The 22878-nt window shown below is 44.4% G+C and overlaps 1 protein-coding gene and 1 pseudogene across 4 annotated transcripts in view; both read left to right on the forward strand.

Moving 5' to 3' along the window:
- PKNOX2 (PBX/knotted 1 homeobox 2) overlaps window positions 1–22878 on the forward strand; it is a 651385-nt gene that overhangs the window by 128655 nt on the left and 499852 nt on the right. The window lies entirely within an intron of this gene.
- LOC123354617 lies at window positions 477–5695 on the forward strand (annotated as a pseudogene).

A 22878-nucleotide genomic window follows, 5' to 3' on the forward strand; every position in this document is an offset into this window, starting at 1 on the left:
CATTCTGAATGTGCTGAAATGTTCAGTTTGCTCTTAACACTATAGGACTTCTTGGTCGGAGCAATGGTATAAATGTAACCCTCTGGTGAGTGTGCGTTACAGGTCCCTCTCTGTGCTGATCCACAGAAGATACAAGTTATTGCAGTTGCTACACAGCCTTGGCTCTTTAGCTGTAGCAGCTCATGCTTTTAGCTCTGGATGTACCAAGTTCAATCCCAGTATGTCATCAAAGAGGGGGCTGTCCATACAAATAGGGATACCATATAATACCACTTATATACTGCTTTTCATCTGTGGAGCTTAAAAGGCTTTTCAAAGATGGGTAGATATCCTCCCCATTATGCAGATTAGTGACCTGAGCTACAGAGTCATAGAGCTAAAGGCCAGAAGAGATCACCAGATCATGTAGTATGACCTCCTGTCATCACAGGCCACCAACAGCACTCAGCACCCTCACACTGAACCCAACAGCCGGAATGAGACCAAAGTATTACAGCCCTCAGAGGGTAAGTGTCTTGAGCAATGCCTTACAGGGATTCTGTGGCAGAGTTAAAAACTGAACCCACATCGCCCTGTCTGCTACCCCCACTTAAACCACTGCCTCCCATGTGGGCACTTCAACTTAATGTACAGCAAATGCAGTGAGCTCTGTAGCAGTGGTCGAGCACAGACAGTACAAAGAAGAAGAGAGACAGCACCAGGGAGTGAAGCCACCAGTTTGTTTTTGCATAAAATGTCCTTGTATTTAATCAGAAAGCCCTTATGAATCATTTTACCACCTTAATATTAGCTGCCTCCATGCAAAAATATGGGTGGCATTCAAAGTGGGGAAAGCTTTGTAACTGGTATATTCATATTCAGCCATGTGCAGAGGGACAACACCTGGCCCTAGGCATCACTTAAGTCCTGTCCTAAGGGTTTAAGTGGGGCTTAAGTGTCACTAGAGTCTTGGAGGAGTTGTCTGTTCTGGAGTAAATCTCAGCCCATCTGCTCACGGAGCAGCTCCATGGATGTTACTATGGGCGACACAGCAATCGTGGTGGTAATGAACCTGTGTGGCAAACTCATCTGTTTGCTTCCATAGGGGCCCTTTGCACTCACACTGTGCTCCAGTATTTCCCCTGTGTGGGAATGGTGCAGAGGCCACAACCAGGGCAGAGTAACTGTGTGGCAAGTACTACTAGTCAGCTCACTCGACATTGCAAAGGGCAATTCATACACTGATAGGACCCAATGATACGTGAATTGCTGACCTGTGCTGGGGGGTTAAACCATCTTGGGTGGTTTGAGCGGATGTGGGTGAACTGTCCTTTATCCAATGTCTTTCCATGCTTGTAAACACAGTAGAAATGCCCTCTCCAATTTGAGAAAGCAGTGCAGATTGTTACTGCCAGGGGCGGCTCTAGCTTTTTTGCCACCCCAAGCACGGCAGGCAGGCTGCCTTCGGAGGCATGCCTGCGGGAGGTCCCCAGTCTCGTGGATTCGGCGGATTGCCTGCGGGAGGTCTGTCAGTCCCATGGCTTCGGCGTACCCGCTGCCGAATTGCCGCCGAATCCGCGGTCCCAGCGGACCTCCCGCAGGCAAGCCACTGAAGGCTGCCTGACTGCCGCCCTCACAGGGCTTGCCACCCCAGGCATGCGCTTGGAGCACTGGTGCCTGAAGCCACCACTGGTTACTGCACTGTGGCGTGTGACATTGCTATTAACATCTGTTCAGTATCCTCAGCACTGATTGCACAGCAAAGGGCACAGGCCAGTCATGCACTGTACAACTCAGTTCACAAGTGGCTGTGCTAAACTTATTCATGCCTGTGCTACAGATTTCCCAGATCAAAGGAACAAGGCTCACTTTTATCCTAGCTTGACTAAAGGGAATGCACCTGTACTCTGGATCATTAGAAACTTGCTTAACCTGGACAAAACATAGCTTTTCTCTATGTCCCACTTCCCCTCACCAGCTGAGCTTTCAGTCAATCCAGAGATCCTCCGTGACCATTTTCTGATACGTCCTTTTATGCCTTTATTCCACAATGAACACAAAATGGCAAAAATGGTCGGACTGCAGGGATGGATTCAGTTAAAAGGCTGATATAAGAGGTGCACCTTGCATTCTCTCTTGACACTTGCCCAAATCAGGGGCTGTGTTGGCCACAGGGGAGAGACAGCCCACAGCAAGGAGTGTCCTGCCATTGCTTCCAGACAGTACGCTCCCTGTCCGAGCAGCAGAAGCCAGCTTAGCTGGTGTGAAGCCAGGAAATCTTTTGGATAGCTGAGTCTCAGACCATTCAGGGATTTAAAGATCATCATTTGTGGGATTGAATGTGAGATGCTGAAGGCTTCTGGATTGAGAATTGTGAGTGAAGGGCTGGCTTTGGGCTTGTTCTCATTGGCCAGCTAATTGTGAATAGGTAGACAGGTGTGTAGAATGATAATTACCCTATGAGTTACAGCTGCGGCTGTGTGGGTTTAATTAACTAATTAGCAATTGTGATTGCTTATCATGTTGTATATAAGAGCATGCTGGGAATGAATAAAGATGGCTGCATACACACACACTCTCTCTCTGCTTGGACTTCGTTCCTGCTCTTGCGATGCAACAAATGGTGACCCCGATGTGATACAGACTTACACTGCAGTGAACTAGTCAGAACAAGCTGGATCATCATTGAAACAAAACACAGTGAGAGAAGTACAGCTGTGGATGCTTCTCTTTTGAAGGTAATCATCAAAAATGAATTTAAGGAGCGTTACTCGCTGAATCCAGAGTATATAACTGATGTTGTGTATGAAAAACCTTATATCACTATTGAACTGAAAACAAAATGTTTCCCAGAAGTCTGCCAAGAGTGTGGATATATCTGACGTGGCTTACTACTTTGAAAAAGATGTCAAAGGTGACTCACACTACAGATAAACATCAGTGAAGAACCTCTAAAATTTGATCAAGCTCTAATCTACTATGTTGATGAAAAGCCCCCAGAGTTTTCCATGAAACGTCTGACTGCTGGTATTATTGCAGTCATTGTAGTGGTGGTACTAGCAATTGTTGCTGGAATTATTGTACTGGTTATCACTAGGAGAAGGAGAGGAAAGTATGAGGAAGGCTGAGGCAAAGGAAATGAATGAAATGCAAAAAGAACTAAACCCATAACTGAAGTCACTAGAAGACAAATCGTGAACTATCAAGAAGGCAAAACAGAACTAAAACAAGATAAGTACTAGTACCACTGTTGCCAATCTTGAATGAAGATAGTGTTGGTGGCCTGAATTGATAAAAAGAAAAAGAAGGACGCGCCTGAAGTCCCAGCGTTGAGCGGCCGGAGGAGAGAGAGAGAGAGAGAAAGGAAGAAGGAAAAAAAAAAAAAAAAAAAAAAAAAAAAAAAAAATAAACGCACGGCGTCCGAGCGAGCAGCTGAGAGCTGCAGGGCGTCCGAGAGAGGAGGCGTGCCTGACAAGCAGCTGGGAGCCGCAGGGTGTCCAAGTGAGCGGCTGGGAAGCCGCGGGGCGTCCGAAGAAAGGAGGGCGTACCTGACAAGTGGCTGGGAGCCGCAGGGTTGTTCGAGTAAGCGGCTGGGAGCCGCAGGGCATCTGACAAGGGAGGCACACTCGAACCAAGAAGTGAGCAGCTAATATGGGAACTGCTGCGTCAGCAGATTTGATACGCATCACGGAGCGGTGGGGAGAAAAGTTCCCCTCTGATGCGTTATCCGCCTGTTGCGGTGGGGACGAAGAGGGGGACTTTCCATTCAATCAAGTAATAAAACTGTTTGGGAGCGGTTGGGCTGTGAGCTCTGGAAATTGGTGGCTCAGGGCGATAAGGAGGTTTTCTCCCTGAGTCCAGTATGGCTCACCGCGCAGAGACGATTGGAGGAGTTTGAGGATGAGAGAAAACAACTGCAGAAAATGGCTGATTTTGCAGTAACACTGGAACAGATTAAATTGATTCTGCATCAGCGAGATCTGCAGTTTGAATCTTTACAACAAGAGCATTTAGTGCTCATGAAGCAGCTCACCTTAACCCAAGAATCATTGCACACCCAAAGAGCAGTCCCTAAATGACCCTACAGACTCAATATGATGAGCTGGTGGCCAGGTTTAGAGGAATTCCAGGGTGATGTTATTTCCAAGGATGACACGATCCAAATATTTGCAGAATGAGAAGATTGTCCTAGAGGTAGCTCTGCAGGCAGCATAAAGCAAGCAAAGAAGAACTTGATGAAGGAGCAAACTTCTTAGGTGAAAGTACTGAGGCAGCATCAGAAATCTTGGCACAATTGAGCCAGGTGGAAAATCTGCAACAGGAAAGTGTCAGCCTGAAGAAACAAACCCAAAAAGTAAAGGAGCAGTTCCTACAGCAAAAAGTAATGGTGGAAGCTTATCAAAGAGATGCAAGTTCACAGGACCAGTGATTAGTGAATTGAAAATCTACAAAGAAGCAGCTGGATTTGGAGTTGAAAGAATTAAAACAGGGGCTACTGGAACTTCAAGGTGAAAAGCAGTCCATTGATGTTGAACGCTTAAGACTTCAGAAGGAAGTATCCCAGGTTCACCAGCAGATGGTGGAGTTAGAAAGTCACCTCCAGTCAGTGCAAAAAGAACGAGATGATATGGAGATACAGCTACAGTCTTTGCAGATTGATAAAGAACAAATGACATCTCTTGCTGAGGTGAATGAGGTATTAAAACTACAGGTAAAACAAATGCAAGAGGAAGCCAAAAAGGCCATTACTGAACAGAAACAAAAAATGAAGCGTCTGGGGTTAGATCTGACAGTGCACAGAAAGAAATGAAGGCAAAACATAAAGCCTATGAGAATGCAGTTGGCATTCTTAGCCGCCGGCTGCAGGAAGCCCTCACTGCAAAGGAATCTTCTGAATTAGAGCTGAGCAAACTAAAAACACAATCGCTGATGGAGGAAATAACCAGGCTTTCCATGAAAGGATTCAAGCTTTGGAGCTAGAGCTGCAGGCTGTTTTGCCACAGTAAGATGATGTCGGAAGAAAGAGCTGCAAGAAGTAATTTCACTCACCAGCCAGGGAGCTTCAAGAATCTAGAGGTTTCAGGAGGAAGATAAAAAAGTTTGGAAGAAATAAACAAGAAAGTTGGCCCTCGAACTGGAACATGAACGGGGGGAAGCTCACTGGTCTTGGTCAGTCTAACACTGTTTTGCGAGAGTACAGCAACACCCCCGAAACATTACTAGCAAAAAGAGGGGCAGACCTGGTGCAGCTGAATCTCCGGGTTCAAGCAGTCCTAAATATTCAAGCTTTACAGACTGCCTTAGAAAGAGAAAAGTTAAAAGTTAACTAACCTTGAAAAGCAGGTTGCGACAGCCAAAGTAGATGCAGCACATGACCGTCGTCATTATAGAGCTGCTGTTCTTGAGCTGAGTGAAATTAAGAAGGAGCTACAAGCCAAAGAAACTGCTTGTCCAAACCCTTCAGGCTGAAGTAGACAAACTACAAGCTCTTATTGAACATGCTCACGCCTCTCTGAAGGCGCTCCTCTTAAGACAGAAAGGGGGGATTTGCAGTGAACGGGCAGACGCCTTGGATAAGACGCCTGCCGCTCAGTTGTTGAAAGCTCTTTACGTGCTTGGAAAAAATAGCCAGGTGCCCCCTGCGATTAAACATGTCAGCGGGATGACTGGGGAAGAGCAGGGTGTGGCCCCCCGACCCTCGGTCACATGGTTTTGATTATCAACAGCAAATATGGAAAGGACCAGCTGACTTGCTACCGTGGGGCAGGGGTTATGCGTGTATTGCCACTGATGCGGGTCCCAGATGGATGCCAGCAAGGTGGGTCCGGCCTTGGCTGCGTCCTCCGGAGCGACGGTAGGCAGATGTGGAGGAGCCTTACAAGACGCGCCCAGGTGCCGTGGAATCAGAGCCCATGGAGGAGAACTGTTTGTTAGCTCTGCCAGGACTTTTTCTGTCTGATCCTCCATGAATGAATTACTCATTTGAGATGATTTTTTGTGTTTGAAAGAAAATCTGTGTGGTACCATGCAATTATTATTTAGAACTAAGATTTATGTTTTATGTTCCTTGTTATGTTTTGTGTTGTCTGTTTTCTGGCCAGAATTGTTGTTGTATTGTCATGTGGTTTGATGTTTTTCCCTTAAGACCCCCCACCACCCTCAGTGTCAGTTTGATCACCTGACATCTGAGGGATGATTCAAAAAAAAAAAAAAAAAAAAAAAAAAAAGGGGGGGGGGTCCTTCAGAGGTTACATCATTTGTTTATTGTGTTTTGTTTTGTTCGTTTGATGTTTTTGAAATTATATGTTAAGGATTGAATGGTCATATAGGTTGATCTTATAAAGTTTTGTTTATGATAGGTTATAATGTTATGCTGTTATGAGTTGCAAATGTTTTATGAATAACATAATATTTGATTAAGATAGATTGTGGTGTTATGTTGTTATAAGTTAAAAATGTTTGGTGAATGTTTTTATCTTGTTTTCCTTTTCCCTTTTCTTTTGATTGTAAATAAAGGGGGGAGATGTGGGATTGAATGTGAGATGCTGAAGGCTTCTGGATTGAGAATTGTGAGTGAAGGGCTGGCTTTGGGCTTGTTCTCATTGGCCAGCTAATTGTGAATAGGTAGACAGGTGTGTAGAATGATAATTACCCTATGAGTTACAGCTGCGGCTGTGTGGGTTTAATTAACTAATTAGCAATTGTGATTGCTTATCATGTTGTATATAAGAGCATGCTGGGAATGAATAAAGATGGCTGCATACACACACACTCTCTCTCTGCTTGGACTTCGTTCCTGCTCTTGCGATGCAACAATCATTAATATTCTGAATTGCACCTGGGCACTTGACAGAATTTATACTGCTTATGAGACCTATTTATATGACAAGTCTTAAGTTGCTAAGTTCCACTATATTTGCATTATCACCACAGAAAAATGGCGGTGTGATTTCTTTTACAATGGAAACATACATTTGCTTTATCTGCCCAGAACTCCCATAATGGCTGAAAAGACTTTGCTCAAGTGCCAAAACAACCACCACCACCTTTCAGGCAGCCCAAGCAGGAAAAATCCCTGCCCCAAAGGGGAAAGGGTTAGCACGTGTATGAACCTATAATATGGGCTTCGAATGGCAACTCTTCTAAAACCCTGACTGTAGTAGTTTTGACTGGACTCTCCCCTATAGGCTGAAATTCATCCCAGCCCACAAGGTCATATGCACAACTTACACTTTTAAGGGCAAAAGGCCTGGGCACCCCTTAAATAGCATTTTAACCCTATTTTTAGCAGGGCCTAGGTCTCATGCCAATCCTCTCCAAGGTGTTGTGGGGAGGGGGAGGCCTCGTACTGAGGCCTGTCCAGGAGTGAGAGGGGCTAGGCCTTCTGCTGCTCCCCATTGTGGGTGAATTTAGTCCCGGAGCACAGTCCCAGAGAGATCATGCAGACCGGTGTGGGTCTCTCAGCACTGATAGTCCATTGGATAGTCCACTGGATGAAGAAATGTAAAGGAGCCAGTCTCTTCTGTGATCTCCTGAGTCACAAGGAAGGGAGGGTTCTCTGGCAATGAACAGAGTATATCTAGCATGACTAGAAAGAAACACACTTGCCTGCCAACATGAAGGTGCAGGAAATGCAAACAGAACTCCCCTTTGCCCTGAGGGCACTGTACTGGGGGATCATCCAGTCCTGAGGGAAGGCAGGCAGTGATGGGCTGCAGCTTTCAGTTCTGCCCTGTCTCCATAAGAACTCACTGGCAGATGCTCGCACTTTGGAGGGAGGTTACCGCCTAACCTCTCTCGTGAAGCTGGAAGCCCACAGCTCAGTCACACCAGTGGAACTCGATGGGGTGAATCTGGCCCAGTCACTGCAGCATATGCCTGTGAGGCAGCTGCTTTGTTGTTGCAGACTCGTTCTTGTCCTGATGATCTGATCCAGACATCTGGACAGGATCATTTGTCTCTCCTTGTCCTGGATTTGAGCAGGTTAATAAAGCTACCTTGATCAGGTCTTTGGAGAGTGGAATCTCCCAGTGACCTGCCCCCCCACCACCACCAGTCTGCTTGGCCAGCAGTTTCTCAGCCTTGTCACCTCCTGACTTATCCCTTAAATTCTGGATCACGTCGCAGCCTCGGAGTGGTGCCAACAGAGTCAGGGGAACTCACCTGCCCTCCTGATAGGCACTGCCATGGGGTCTGGCATTTAACACATCTTTCACTTCCTGTGGGTAAGAATTAGAATGCCTGAGAATAACGCCTCGTGCATGTGAAGTGTCTTTCCTTTCCCAGCCCCTGTGCTCCACATCCGCTGGTTCCCTCACCGGCACACTGGCACTTGTTCTCTGCTGGTCGTTCTAAGAGTCACCGTGCATTGAAGCTCCTGGTTTGGGGGAGGTGTTGGTGAGTGGACACATGTACTCGCACACACGTGCACACATACACACACAGGGTGCAGAATTACATGAACAAACCGTCAGGTCAGACAGTACCCTTGTGATTTAGACAGCTTCCCTTGGTTCACAAGCAAAACTCCAAATGAAGCAAAATGGTAGCTCACTACAGTGAGGTGAGTGGGAGATGGGCAGGGCAGGAAGGAAGAGCTGTAGGAGGACGGGGCTGGGTGGGTTCTCCGGAGGCGGTGGGATCTGAGGAGTGAGTCTGGACAAGTGCTGTGCTTGCTGTCAGTGCTATGAAGATGGTATCAAGCTGGGGACATTTAAAGGGATGCAGGCACTTTGCCTCTGCTTTTCAAGCCACCTGACTGGAATGAGCCCTGTGTGCTGTGGCAGGGCTGATCAGACAAGATGCAAGACAGGGGCTGGTATTTTGGCTAGTCAGTGGCCTTGTCTTGCACTTCCAAAGCCTCTTTCAGCATTGGAGTTGAGGGTATGAAAATGGTTCTCTTCTCCTTGCTGTTAGACTAGTCTGTGATTGCCAATGCTGGTGCTGCCGTCACTGATGTCTGCAACGGCAGAGCTTGAGTACCTGTCAGCAATGGAATTGCAACCGCCCTACAGTTAGTTATGTTTGTGCCTTGATGGCTCAGACAATTCCTCTGATTTTTGTGCTGCCCTTTCATGCAGGCTGGGCTTCCAGCCTCTCCACAACTGCCACAGTAACAAAATCGAGGCTTCTCCTAGAGCCGTACTGAGTGTGAGATGAGGCCAGCTGTTCACTGACTTCTCACACGGGGTTCTTGTACCTCATTCTGAAACCAGATCCATATTCCCATTTGCACACCGTGCACACCATGTGCGGCATCCCTCTGAATGGCAAGAAGGGTTGCACCCATAGGACTCATTACTGTCCTTAGTCCGAGACAGTAACGTTGCTGGGAAACGGCTTCATCCATCTTTGGTGAGCCCACAGACTGCACCCATTGTAGAGCAGGCCATGCTCGCCCACCTCCCTAGGTAATTATGGCAATGCACTTGACCTGGGTCTGACTGTGAAGGCCACACAGAAGATTCAAATAATTCTGCATGCAGGAGCCCACCTCCCAGACAATAAGAGTGCCTCATGCTGGTGCCTTGTGCCCTTCACTGGATGCACATTCAATGACAGACCCATTGCAGGATCATATCCTGATCTAAAAATCCTTTAACAGGTTAGGGCAAAGCAGAGGCACTGCATTGCAAGGTACCTTGGCTCCAAAAGCTGGCTGCACAGGAGAAAAAGCTCAGTTTCTGCAGAGGAACCCAGCTTGTGTATCACTATGAAGCTCCTTGTTTCTCTTAACCACCAATATCCATCTAAATTAAATGTTTAGGCAGGGTGCTAGCTCGGCTGGGACACTGGCATGTGATCAAAAGCTGTTCTTGGCAGGGTGGAGTTGCCCCTGTGATCATGTTTCAATGTGGAATAAAGCCAAGCCTCCCAGCACAGAGGCTGCCTGGCTGCATGACACAACATAGCTCTCACTCACTGTTCTTACTCCATTACAGGCTAAGCAAGCACCAAGTGCTTTGGAAAAAGGAGCCCTTTGGCTCTGGGGGAAGCACTTCAATCATTTAGTCCACTTTGACCTCAAGCACTTCAGGTAGCTGTTTATTCAAAGACAGAAATATTTGTTAAGCTGGAATTAAGGTTGAGGTTCATTTCGGTAACTTTTTTAGTCTCCAAAGAATAGGGTAGTTGTCAAAAAGAAGCATCAGAAACCCAGAACATTTAGGGCCAGATCCTCAGCTGATGTAAATCTTCATTGAATTTAATGATTTACACCAATTAAGATTCTGAATCTTGGGGTATGTCTACACTACCCGCCGGATCGGTGGGTAGTGATAATCTATCGGGGATCGATGTATCATGTCTCATCTAGACGCAATACATCGATCCCTGAACATGCTCCCCATCAACTCCGGAACTCCACCAGGGCGAGAGGCAGAAGCGGAGTTGTTGGGGGAGCCACGGCCGTCGATCCCGCGCCGCGAGGACACGAAGTTAGTCAATCTAAGTCGATCTAAGATACGTCGACTTCAGCTACGCTATTCTCGTAGCTGAAGTTGCGTATCTTAGATTCCCCTCCCCCTCCAGTGTGGACCAGGCCTTGGAGTTAGCTGCAACTTAAAAGAAATCTTAATAATTGAAAGTATGGAAATGTATAGTCAAGGCCCCCAAACAACCTTAACTGTGCCCCTGCTGCAATGCTTGGGAAAAAACAAACTCAGAAACTCTCTGACAACCTTATCCTTAAAATCTATTCCATTTCATCATCAACCAGAAACACTACTCATACAGTGGTTGTGTCAACTCCAGCCACTTTAGAACCATGCACAGTACACAGAAAAGGATGTACTTTGCAAATAGCATTCTGAAGAGGCAATCATTCCCCAGTCTTCATTAGGATTCCATGTGTCACCAATTATACAAATGTCATTAAACACAGAGTTAGTGTATATACATATACAAACCTCCTAGGCACAGATCATGAAATTATTGCACTTACGTGAAAGAAGAATGGTTACGAAGCATCATGCTTAGTATTGGAGACGTGTCTTTATGAAACGAATTATAAAACCGGTGCTCTGTGGTGCATATTTATTATGTCACCCACAAACTGTACAAGTATAGTGCTTTTTCCACACTGTGGCTACAAACAGCTCAAAGCCAGGACAAGAAAATGGTCACAACATGGTCACATTCATTTAAAAATTCCACCAAGGAAAGACTATTTTCTGTAGTATGTGCTTAGCGCTCTTAGGAAATCAGATATGAACATAGTTGGGAAGAACAGCACATGGGGAACATTTTTGTTGTGTTTTTTACGTTCACCCTAGAAATCCTCCCTCTTTATAGCCAAAGCTGTCTTCATAGGAAGAGAGGCATTGGTTTGAAGCTAAGGATCCGCCATTTAAATGTTTTTCAAAGCCCAGTGAACCATTCTGATTGATGTTCTCATTTCACCAGGGACTAGCCACCCAGATATGTCTTTCCTCATCTCCGAGTTAATCCTGGGCACTAGAGTTTTGCCAAGTCTTGTCAAGGGGGTATAATAAATCAGCTTGATCTGAAGTTTCTAGGAAAAGGCTTTTTAAAATAAGATGAGGCAAAAAAAGCATTTGAAGGCGTTGCAAAACATGAGTGTGACTGATTTTTTCCAAGTCCCATAAATCTCAAAAATAGCTGGGCTGAATTACCTCATTTTGGGGGGGGAAAACCAACCCGTGAACAAACAAAAACCCTGATGATTGTAGACTACAGTGCAAAGTATGAAGTGAGAAGTGCTTTTCTGAGGCTTTGGAGCCAGGAAAAAATTGGGTTTATAGTGGAAAGCAAATTTGAACTTTACTACTATGGCGAGAACACCCCGTTTTCCCAGTCTATCTCCCTGCCCCTGCAGGTACTTCAGTGCTTCTCACCACCCTAGAACCTGGCGTCTCCCACAGATCAATGAAATAACCCCCATAACATGCCAGAGCGGCAGGAAGGTTTATTGCTCCCAAGTAACAGATAGGGAACAGAGGCACAGAGTGGGTAAGGAAGGGCACTTAAAGTTGCAGATAGGCATCCAGTGGGATTTTTCAAAAGCACCTAAGTGAGTTGGGTGCCAGACTCCCATTACCTCTCAATGAGAGTTAGGCACCAGACCTGCATCTTTAGGCACCTCAACGCCTTGGGAAATCTGGCCCTGCGTGACTGGCCTGAGGTCACACAGGGAGCTTGTTTGATGTGTCTCTGTCTAGTGTTTCACCCACAAGATCCTTCCCTCTCCTGGTATGAGTTTGCCTGCAGTCCAGTGTTCCCATCACCCTAGTGTCCAGAGGTAAAATCCTGGCCCAGAGAAGCAAATGGCAAAACTTCCATTGACTTCAGTGGTATGTCTACACTGCACCCTAGTGGTATGTCTACACTGCACTGTAAACCCAGAGCTAGTAGATCTCAAGTTAGTGACCCTGGGTTTGTTAACCTAGGACTTGAGTGTCTACACTCAGTTGTAATCCCAGGTTAGGAATGATTGAACCCTGGGTCCCAGCCTGGGGCTCCAGAGTCTACAGTGCATATGTGGGCCCAAGTCCCACCACCCTTATCCCAGACATCCTAGCCCCTCCCAAAATGTGGCTATTCTTAGCCCTTTGTGCGTGGTGCAGTGTGGGAAAACATGACTGTCCACCAAACGTGACTATCCAGTGGACAAAAAAAAGTCGGCCCATGGGATTCTGGGATACTTTGGCAGACTCCCAGATCATGACTCCAGTGGGGCTGCGTCTACACTGCAAAGCAATAGGGCTTGAGCTCTGGGTCCCATCTTGACTCAGGCTTGGACCTTCCACTCCCATGGGGTCCCGGGATGCTAGGTCCGTGACCTGGGTTAGTGAATTTTGTGTGTAGATGGAACAGGGGGTTAGGCTTGAGCCTGAGTTTGGTCCCTGGATTCCATTGCAGTGTAGACGTACCCTTGGTGTCTTGTACAAATGAAAAGGGTCAAAATGTGCTGGGTGTGTCATGGTTATGTGATGGAGGGTGCAAGCAGCCACATCCCCTTTCCATCCCTGTGCAGCAGTTGGGCACAATTGCAATCCCCATGCTCACCACAGTGCAGGGACTGCTCCCTTTCTCTGACACCTGGGGCTGAAGAAACCCCAGGAATGAGGTTTGGTCAGGCCCTGTGCCCCCTGCCCTGGCCATACACATAAGGGGCAATATTCTGCACTCCCTGGCAGGGTGGATAGCATTGGACACACTCATTCTGCACATCGGGAATGCTTGGAGACATTCTCTGTCTGCCTCCTGCAGCTTCCACTAGGATAGTGCAGCTCAAAGGTCTGGTTCAATATCTTCAGTAATGATTTGGGAAAGGAAGTGACCAGGGAGTGGCAAACTTTGGAGCTAACACAAAAGTATTTAGATTAGTCAAATCCAGAGAGGATTGTGAGGTACTACAGGGGACCTAACCAAGCTAGTTAAATGGGCAACAAGATGGCAGATGAAATTCAGTGTCAATAAATGTAAAGTAATTCATGTTGGAGGGGAACGTATGAACTACTCATACCCCTTGCTGGGTTCTAAATTAACTGAATCAAGTCAGGAAATGGACCTGGGCATAATTGTAGAGAACTCAATGAAAACATCCGCTCAGTGTGCAGCTTTGCCTAAACAAAATGTTAAGATGTAAAAGGAACAGGATGGGCAATAATACAGAAAATACTATAACACCATTATACACATCAATGCTACAGCATCAACTAGAATGGACAATGCAGTACTGGACGTCCCATCTCCAAAAGAATATTACCAGATGGGGTTCAGAAAGGGGCAATGAGAATGATTAAGGGCCTGGGAAAACTCTCAGACTGAAAAGACTGGGATTGTTTATCTTTGAAAGGGAACCAGTGAGAGGTTGTGATAAAGGTGTCCAAAATAATGCATGATATTGAGATGGTGGATAGGAAACTTCTATTCTTCCAGTTATTCAATGAAAGTGAAAGGCAGCAAAATGAAAACCGATTAAAGGAAATATTTTTTCGCACACTGGGTAACTAGACGGAGGAACTCATTGCCACAGTATGTTGTTAAAGTCAAAAAGTTTGCAAGGTCCAGAGAGGAATTGGACATTTATCTAGAAAACAAAAATACCCAGTTATAATAGTACATATTCTAAAAAAGACAAGAGCTTTGGTATGGATATAAATCATCCTCCTTCAAGCCATAGACCAACCTCTAAATCCTAAGGGTTGTGAGAAAACATCTCCTGGGGCGAGGGTATCCCATAACTGCCCCCGCCCCCGGATTTTTGCTCTGAAGCATCTGCTGTTGGCCATTGTCAGAGACAGGACACTGGGTCTGATCCAATATGAGAATTCTTAGATTTCTGTGCAAGACAGCAGGACTCCTATATGAATGAAGATGAAAGGGCATTTGGAAAGAGCAGGGGCAAGTATTTGGCTCATGGTCTCTGCTGGGATCTTGGTTCTAAGGGCTAGCCTCACAATTGCTGGTCTAGGAAGCCCCATGGCAGCAATTCTTTTTCTCAGCCCCCTTTCCATTTCAGGGAGGGGGCGTGTGAGAGGTGCTTACTCCACCAGGAGGACACTAGATTTCTTGGAGGATATGGTGTGTTCTTCTCTATCCCCCGCCCCCACCCCAAACAGTAGCAATGTGTCTTGCAGGGAGAGGTACTTTTGGGAAAGCCACCACCTTGGCCAACACAAGGGATTGAACCAGGATTTCCAGAGGTACAAGGCAGGAGCTGCTATAGCTTGAGCTGCAGCTGGCTGGCAGAGGGCTGTAACAGACTCACATCCTCTGTGGATTGGGGGCAGAAGTGGACATGGGACACACATGGGTTATACTTTCATATAGTCATAGATTTTAAGTCAAATGAAACTGTTGTGATCATCTAGTCTGACCTGCATATCGCAAGTGATAGACCCTCACCCCGTGATTCCTGCAACAAACCCAGTGGCTTCTTTTCCTGTTATTCTTTATGTATCATACTCAAAGTTTATGATCTAAGGCATTTGAGTGTTTGTGGACTCAGATTACAATAAACTGCTTTTTAAAAACACATTAGATTTTTTCATCTTTTCCTCTGAGTGTCACTACAGGGCAGAGTTAAGGTTTTTGTTCAAAGATTATGAAGAACAAAAGGGAAGAAAAGGACAATTAATCCTAAAATATATATATTCAAATGTAGCCTATGCACAAGATTTCAGGAAGTTTTAATGATACGGGGAGTTGTCTATGACAGGGCAGAGCAAGGATCTTTAGGTGCCCTAACAGTGCGTTTCCAGATATTAACACATTGGATTTCTTTTCAATTTAACCTTATTTGTAAATTTCCTGGGTTCATAAGACTTGGTTTTAGACAATTACCACATTCCTGTAATGTAGTGTACCCTAAACTACTGACATGTACTGTCAACCTTAACTCCATTTTAATGTGCTTTTTGTTATGGAATATTTGCTGATAAAGTTTGCAGATGACACAGACATTGGTGGCGTGATAAATAACAGTGAGAAAAGGTCAGTTATACAGGACAATCCAGATCGCTTGGTAAATTGGACATGAATAAACTACATGAATTTTAATGCAACTAAATGCAAGGTTATACATCTAGGAACAAAGAATATAGGTCACACTTACAAGATGAGAGACTGTATCCTGGAAAGCAGGGTACAGACTCTGTAAATGACTTAGGTGTCATAATTACCTACATGGGGAGAAGATACTTGATACCATAGGAGTTTTTAATATAGCAGATAAATGCATAACAAGATCTAATAGTAGGAGCTGAAGCTGAAAAATTCAACCTGGAAATAAGATGCAAATTTTTACCAGTGAGAATAATTAATCATTGGAACAGATTCCCAAGGGATGCACTATATTCTCTATTACCTGCAGTCTTTAAATCAAGACTGGACGTATTTCTAAAACAAATATTATGGTTTAACAACAAGTCACTGTACTTGAGGCAGGAATTGCTAGTGAAATTACTGTGTTTTGCAGGAGGTCAGACATGATGATCATAATCTTCTGACCTTAATATCTATGAATCTATGCATCACAGTTGACAATAAGCATGCCTTTTGAGATCTAATTGTCTGTACATTCATAGAATATCATAGAATATCAGGGTTGGAAGGGACCTCAGGAGGTCATCTAGTCCAACCCCCTGCTCAAAGCAGGACCAATTCCCAATTAAATCATCCCAGCCAGGGCTTTGTCAAGTCTGACCTTAAAAACCTCAAACGAGGGAGATTCCATCACCTCCCTAGGTAACCCATTCCAGTGCTTCACCACCCTCCTAGTGAAAAAGTTTTTCCTAATATCCAACCTAAACCTCCCCCACTGCAACTTGAGACCATTACTCCTCTTTCTGTCATCTGGTACCACTGAGAACAGTCTAGATCCATCCTCTTTGGAACCCCCTTTCAGGTAGTTGAAAGCAGCTATCAAATCCCCCCTCATTTTTCTCTTCTGCAGACTAAATAATCCCAGTTCCCTCAGCCTCTCCTCATAAGTCATGTGCTCCAGCCCCCTAATTATTTTTGTTGCCCTCTGCTGGACTCTTTCCAATTTTTCCACATCCTTCTTGTAGTGTGGGGCTCAAAACTGGACACAGTACTCCAGATGAGGCCTCACCAATGTCGAATAGAGGGGAATGATCACATCCCTCGATCTGCTGGCAATGCTCCTACTTATACATTCAGCTAATCAGGAGTCGCAAGATCATTTACAGTAACAAATCTGGTGACTGCAGATAATGTTAGATACTTTAGGATCATTGGGAGTTGGTCTGATACCATAGACAGAAACTCAGAGCCTATCAGGGCCCCTTGTGGGCTGCCAAAAGCCTAGAATAATAACAACAACAATAATTCTAACAGTTTCACCAAGATTAGCAATTTTTTGGTCATGAACAAAATGGAGAGTCATTGACCAATGATTCAGTCAGGATTTATAGGGTGATTTTCAAATAGTTTTCAGGCCAGAAACTGAGGTACTTAGTAGAACTAAAGTATCAGAGGGGTAGCCGTGTTAGTCTGGTTCTGTAGAAGCAGCAAAGAGTCCTGTGGCACCTTATAGACTAACAGACGTTTTGCAGCATGAGCTTTCGTGGGTGAATACGAATGCCGAAGAATTGGGTATTCACCCACGAAAGCTCATGCTTCAGTAGAACTAAAATTATTTTTCTATGTATTAAGGGTGCTGTTTTTCAACCTAAAATTACTGGGCCAACATCTGACCAACAATTTACACAGAAATCAGGAGCAAACATTTGTTCTCACAACTGTCCTGTAATCAATGCATCTGGCTTTCAGGTATGAAGCTTTTGACTATATAGCCTATAAGATTTGTACAAAAATCATTATTTCTCATTTTAGTCCATACAATGAACTCATAAACTTATAGGGAAGTGGGTTGGCAGCCTTTTTACATGTACTTGGACTGTGAGCTATACATTGAATGTAGGGGCTCTCTCCATTGCCCTCTTAAATAGTTATATGTTAATGGATCAGACATAGATATGAGATTTTTATAATGGCTGATTTAGGATTGGTTTTACATTGTTTAGTTTAGTATAGGTTTAATTTTTCAATTAATTTTGTCCCAACCCAGCAAAGAATTTAAGCACCAGCTCAACAGTAAGCATGTGATTAGCCCTTGAGATCAGGGCCCCCTTGTTCCAGGCCCGGCACAAACACATATAGAGAGACAGTTGCTGCCCCAAGGAGCTCCCAGCATAAAGAGACAACACAGACAGTAGGTGGGAGGGAAACAGATGCATGGACAGGGAAGTGACTTGCCCACAGAAGATCAGTGTCAGAGCCAAGATGAGGAGCCAGGTCTCTTGATCCCCAGGCCAATGCACTAGACCATACTAGACGATGATGATGATGGCCTCAGTCAGAGTGGGAGACAGTTCCTACCCCTACATGTCTACAGATTAATGCAGTGCTGCCTACTCTGACTGACCTTTTTAACTTTGTTCCACTTTAATACAAAGGATGCTTAAAAAACAACTATGAAAATGTTCTGGATATGTTTCCTGTCAAGTGTCTCCATCCAAAACTTGTTTCCTTGGAGCTGAGAGGAGAGCATTACAGATAGAGCAGAGCTTGGTTTAGTTCTTTAAACATGAAAACTCATTGACTCATAGCACAGCTTGTACCCTACCTGTAGCTGGAAGATTCCCTTGCCCCCTGAAATTGATGGCCGCGCTATCTACCACACAATTGCTGACTATTGAAAATGTAATCCTGGAGGTGTATGCAAACTGCATCTGCCGTTGCTGGATTTTGTGGCTAAGTCTGCACATCCTTTGAGAAGGTGGCACTGTCTATTGTCTTTCCCTTTGGAATATTTTTGTGCACTTCGTGGGAGTATTTTGCTCTCTAACTCTTTCCAAACAAACGTGCAAATCCCAGCTCCCGTTAGTCATTTCAATTTTCTTAATCCTTTAAAAGGGCCTTCACAGTGCAACAAAGTTGTTTTGGTGTCACTGGGAAAGCAAACCACTCTTGAATCCTCTTACAACCCCATGAGGGATATTTTTCTCCTCAATATTTTCTTAGGTTTAACCATTTATTTCTGAGTGAGTGATAGTAGCTTTTAGAATAAGCCACACACCGATTATAGTGTTATTACTATTTTGATGATTGTAGCTACTGAAGATATCCTGACTGAGGACCTTTATGTACAAACCTTCTACTCTGGAATTGTGAAATACGCCAGCCCCTTTTCTAATCTCTCTCTGCCTCCACTTCCTTAGATGGATTGTCTGTGCATCTCATTGCATATTTTGAATCAAAAGATAATTAAGTTACATTTCTGTGCATTGTTTACTGTTGCTCTGAACCAGTCACTGTTCCACTGAGGTTAATCTTGGGTTTTTGCAAGCCTGTTTGTAATACCTTCTTCTCAGTTACAATTTTCATTTTACTATTATTAAATATTCCCAGACATTACATTATTATGTGCCTCTGAGCTTAAATTCCTGAATTAGGGACTGCTCACATCTGGGCTTGTTCTGCAAATGTTCTCCTTTACAAAGGAATAGATATTAAAGCTGAATGTTGAAATGATTTCCCATAACTCTTTGGGATGGGTCTGCACAGGTACATGCTGTAACACAATCTGTTTGGAATGGCCTTGGCAGAAAAAGGAATAGCAGAATCTATTTAATCCTATTCAGCAAGTAGCAAAAATATCTAACCCTCTGTTCACCCGTTCGAGTTACACAACAAAGAACTAGAGAGGGATTGGAGAGGTGACTGTGGACCTTGGCTTTGAAAAAGAAAATGCTGCCAGACTCGGGTTATGTTGCACACTTTATGCCTGTTCACTGCATAGATCATGACATTCTAAATGTTTTCTTGTTTTGCTTTGTCTCAAGCTAATTCTGCCCCAGGGGTTCCCAGCCTATGGCCTCAAGTGTCATTATGAAGCTGTTGAAGTGCTGCAGGAAGTATTTTGCATATTTTTGCAATGACAGTCAAACACTGGAAATCAGTTTACCTGAAAATCAGAGTCTCGAGTTTGTATCTTGCATCAGGTTCAGGATCAATTGGCAGCTTGTGTTCTGGGTGGTGAAGTTATGATGAATTGACATGGATCACAGAAAACAACATACAGATGTTTCCCTGGTTCCAAATATTCCAATGCTGATCAGAACTCATATTTGGTACCACCTGACATTTGAAATTGCTTTTGTTTTTTCCGACTTGTTTTAACTTCTTATGACAGCATCACTCTGTTTCACAAACACACACGCACACAAATATACAGTCAGAGACAGATGCGCCCCCTGCCTCTGTCATACACATACACACACGTATAGACACACTGCCATGCACAGATTCAGACACAGATATACACACAGGCAGGATGCACAAATGCAGGCACATAGAGACGGAGGCACACACAAATGTCCACACAGACATATACGCAGACATAGATTCACTCTCACATGCACTGATTTGCACAAAGATACACACAGAGTGAAACCATAACTTTTTTTTGTTCCCATTATCTCTAACCCATATACTCCAGGAAGTTTAATTTGTTCTCGGTGGTAATCACCATTAAATAGAAATTGTCTTTTTCTGTGTAAACACGTCATTAGTGAAGCTGGTTTCTGCAGGGTCCAGATTTCATTTTTATTAAAATGAAACACTTTTAGACTCCTCACTGTGTCCAAGGATGAACGGTATAATTTTAACCCATTGGGTTGGCCACAGATAATTGCGCTAGCATTTGATTGGATGATTAGGGAAATATCCTCTTCTCAGGCAGTATAATTTGCATTTTCCTCTACTTCTGTGGAGCTCAGTCATGCTTTTGTACACAGGCAGTTTTAATGAGCATTATAAATCCTAATGAATATATTTCCATGTTCATTTTATTGGCTTGTTTTTATTACTGAATGTCTAAAACACAGGTCCAGTTAAAAACCTGCAGATGAAATGAATGCACAGTGTGGTCTGGTAAGAGGCATTATATTTCTATTTCTCTCTCTCTCTTTAATAAGAATCATTGTGAATAAGGAAGTCTCCTGTTTATGGAATCAGAACTGGGAACACAGTGGGGAAGCTGTTTGAATTCTTGAGCCCAGACATTAGAATACAAGGCATTCTCCTCTTATGGGTGGCACCACATCTTTCAGAAACAGTGAATCCTGGAGGGAAGTGTCTTTTCTCTTGTCGCCTTTAGAGGGGAGCGACTTGGAAGCCAGGACACTTGATGACTCAGGACTGGGACTGACCTTCAGGTCAGCTATTGAAATCTGTTCTGGTCAGTGTTGAGTGAGAGCCATTATCCGCGGGCAGCTGTTCCCAGCTCTCTGTGCAATACATTTAGGGGCTTGGGCCAGTTGCTGATGTGTAGGTGTCCCCATCACTAAACTCACCATCACAATTGGCCCCCATGTTAGCAGACTCAGAGAACAGGGCCAGGCTGGAATGGGCCTGGAGAATGAAGGCTCATCTCCTCGGAGTCTCTCCAGAACATGACTGATGCCCATTGGTGGGGCAGTGCAGGGAAGTTTGCACTCCTGCTTCCCAGGCTGTGCATGCTCTGTGGAGAAATTAAGGGTGTCAGTCTGCAGGGCTGTTTATCCAGAACCTCATCAGTACTAGAGTCACTGACATTTACTGTAAATGTTCCTGTTGCTCAATGATTATTCTCTAACACCTACTGTGACTTCATCTGCAGTCTTGTTGGAATACCCATTCTCTTCTCTTCCCTTCTCTTTGCTTCTCTTCCTCAGGTATAATTGAGACACCCTCTTGAAGTGTTTTCAATGGCTCGATAGATTCGAGATGTCCTTGTTGTCAGTCTTTAAGAGAAATCTTCAGTGAAATATTAAATACCAAAATATTATTTAATTCCAAGGCGAGATATGCAATAAATGACATCCCCGCTTGTGATATTAGTTGTGTGCCCAACAGCCCCCGGCAGTGGGGAGCTGCGCAGATGCAGTCCCTGATCCATTGCCTTCCTCCATTGCATTTTCTCTAGATCCCACTGTGTTAACTCCCTGGCCACTAGCTCTTTTCTGGGATCTCTGCAATCTGACTTCTGCCGAGGCTGCGTTCCCGTTCTGGTCAAGGCCAATGGTACAGCTGGGCACCCTTTTTTGATTTTCACAATATTTCACAATTAAAACTAAGAAAAGTAAAAGTGTTGACAAATGTGACCAGCTATATACAAGGGCCTCCTCTATATCCCATTCTCCTTGATTTCTCTGCCACGCACACAAGCCCGACACACCATCCACCATAATACCCTCAGCTCCCTAGGCTTTCACAGCTCTGTGCTTGAGTGGTTCCTCTCCTAGCTCTCCAAATATTCCATCAGTTTCTCTCTTGAATCATACACTTCCTCCTCCTTCCCTCTCCCACTCTCAGCTTGAGCCTACCAGGTTCTTGTCTGGTCCCCTCCTTTTCTTAGGCTCCACTTTATTCCATTAGGTCAGAAAGTGATGCAGCAAATATGACTGTATAGCCTGTATGGAGGGAGACCTGAGTTCCTAATCTCTGCTCCATAGTGGGGATTCAAACATGGGATTCTGAATCCCCTAACCAGTGGGCTCTTGGGTGTAATGACACCTAAGTTCCCCCATGAGTCTAGCCTGAAAAATGTATTCATTTTGTTTCAGAAATGTCTAAATGAACTGGTTTGACATTTCTGATTTTTTTTTACCAAAACAAATTACCAAAATGTATATGAATTCACAAAACATTTCAGTTGCCCCGAATCTGCTTTTTTTTTTGTGAAAAAATATTTTGGTGGAAAAATGTGCCCAGCTTTACTCATGATCTCTTGCCTAACTCCATACCTGTCAGATTATGGCTTATCTAGATTGAACACTTGTTGATCTTATTAATACAATTAATTCATATTAATAAATAATACATTTCAATCAATAAGGAACATCCCATTTCCATAGCACTTGGATTACAGTGTTGTTAATCAGGAGTCAAACAGCCTGAATGCCACTCTCTCAGCATCCCCAGATCTGAATGTTGTTAAACTTTCATATAGTACCATACCCTACATGACTGCACAGATTGATAAAGGTATAGGAACTGTCATGCGGGATCAGATCAGGATCCAGCTAGTCCAGTATCCTCTCTCTGATAGAGGCTCACAACAGATGCGTCAGAGAAAGAAGCCCTGCAGTTGGCAATTATCAGATAACTGCCTCATGGGAAGATTTCTTCCATTTCCCATGGGCTAGTGGCCAGTATCCTTTCAAAGTTTTTGTTAATTTTTTTTAATATTCACTCAACTATCTCTGGATGCTTCTGTGATCGATGTAGATGTCCAGTCCTCTTTGGATTCTGCTAAGTTCTTGACCTTAATGATTTCATGTGGCAATGAGTTCCATATATCAATTGTACATTGTATGAAAAAGCATTTCCATTGATCGGATTTACTATTGCTCATAGTCCTTGCTC

Source organism: Mauremys mutica, chromosome 22 (genome assembly GCF_020497125.1).
Source record: "Mauremys mutica isolate MM-2020 ecotype Southern chromosome 22, ASM2049712v1, whole genome shotgun sequence".
In the NCBI taxonomy this organism is placed as follows: Eukaryota; Metazoa; Chordata; order Testudines; family Geoemydidae; genus Mauremys; species Mauremys mutica.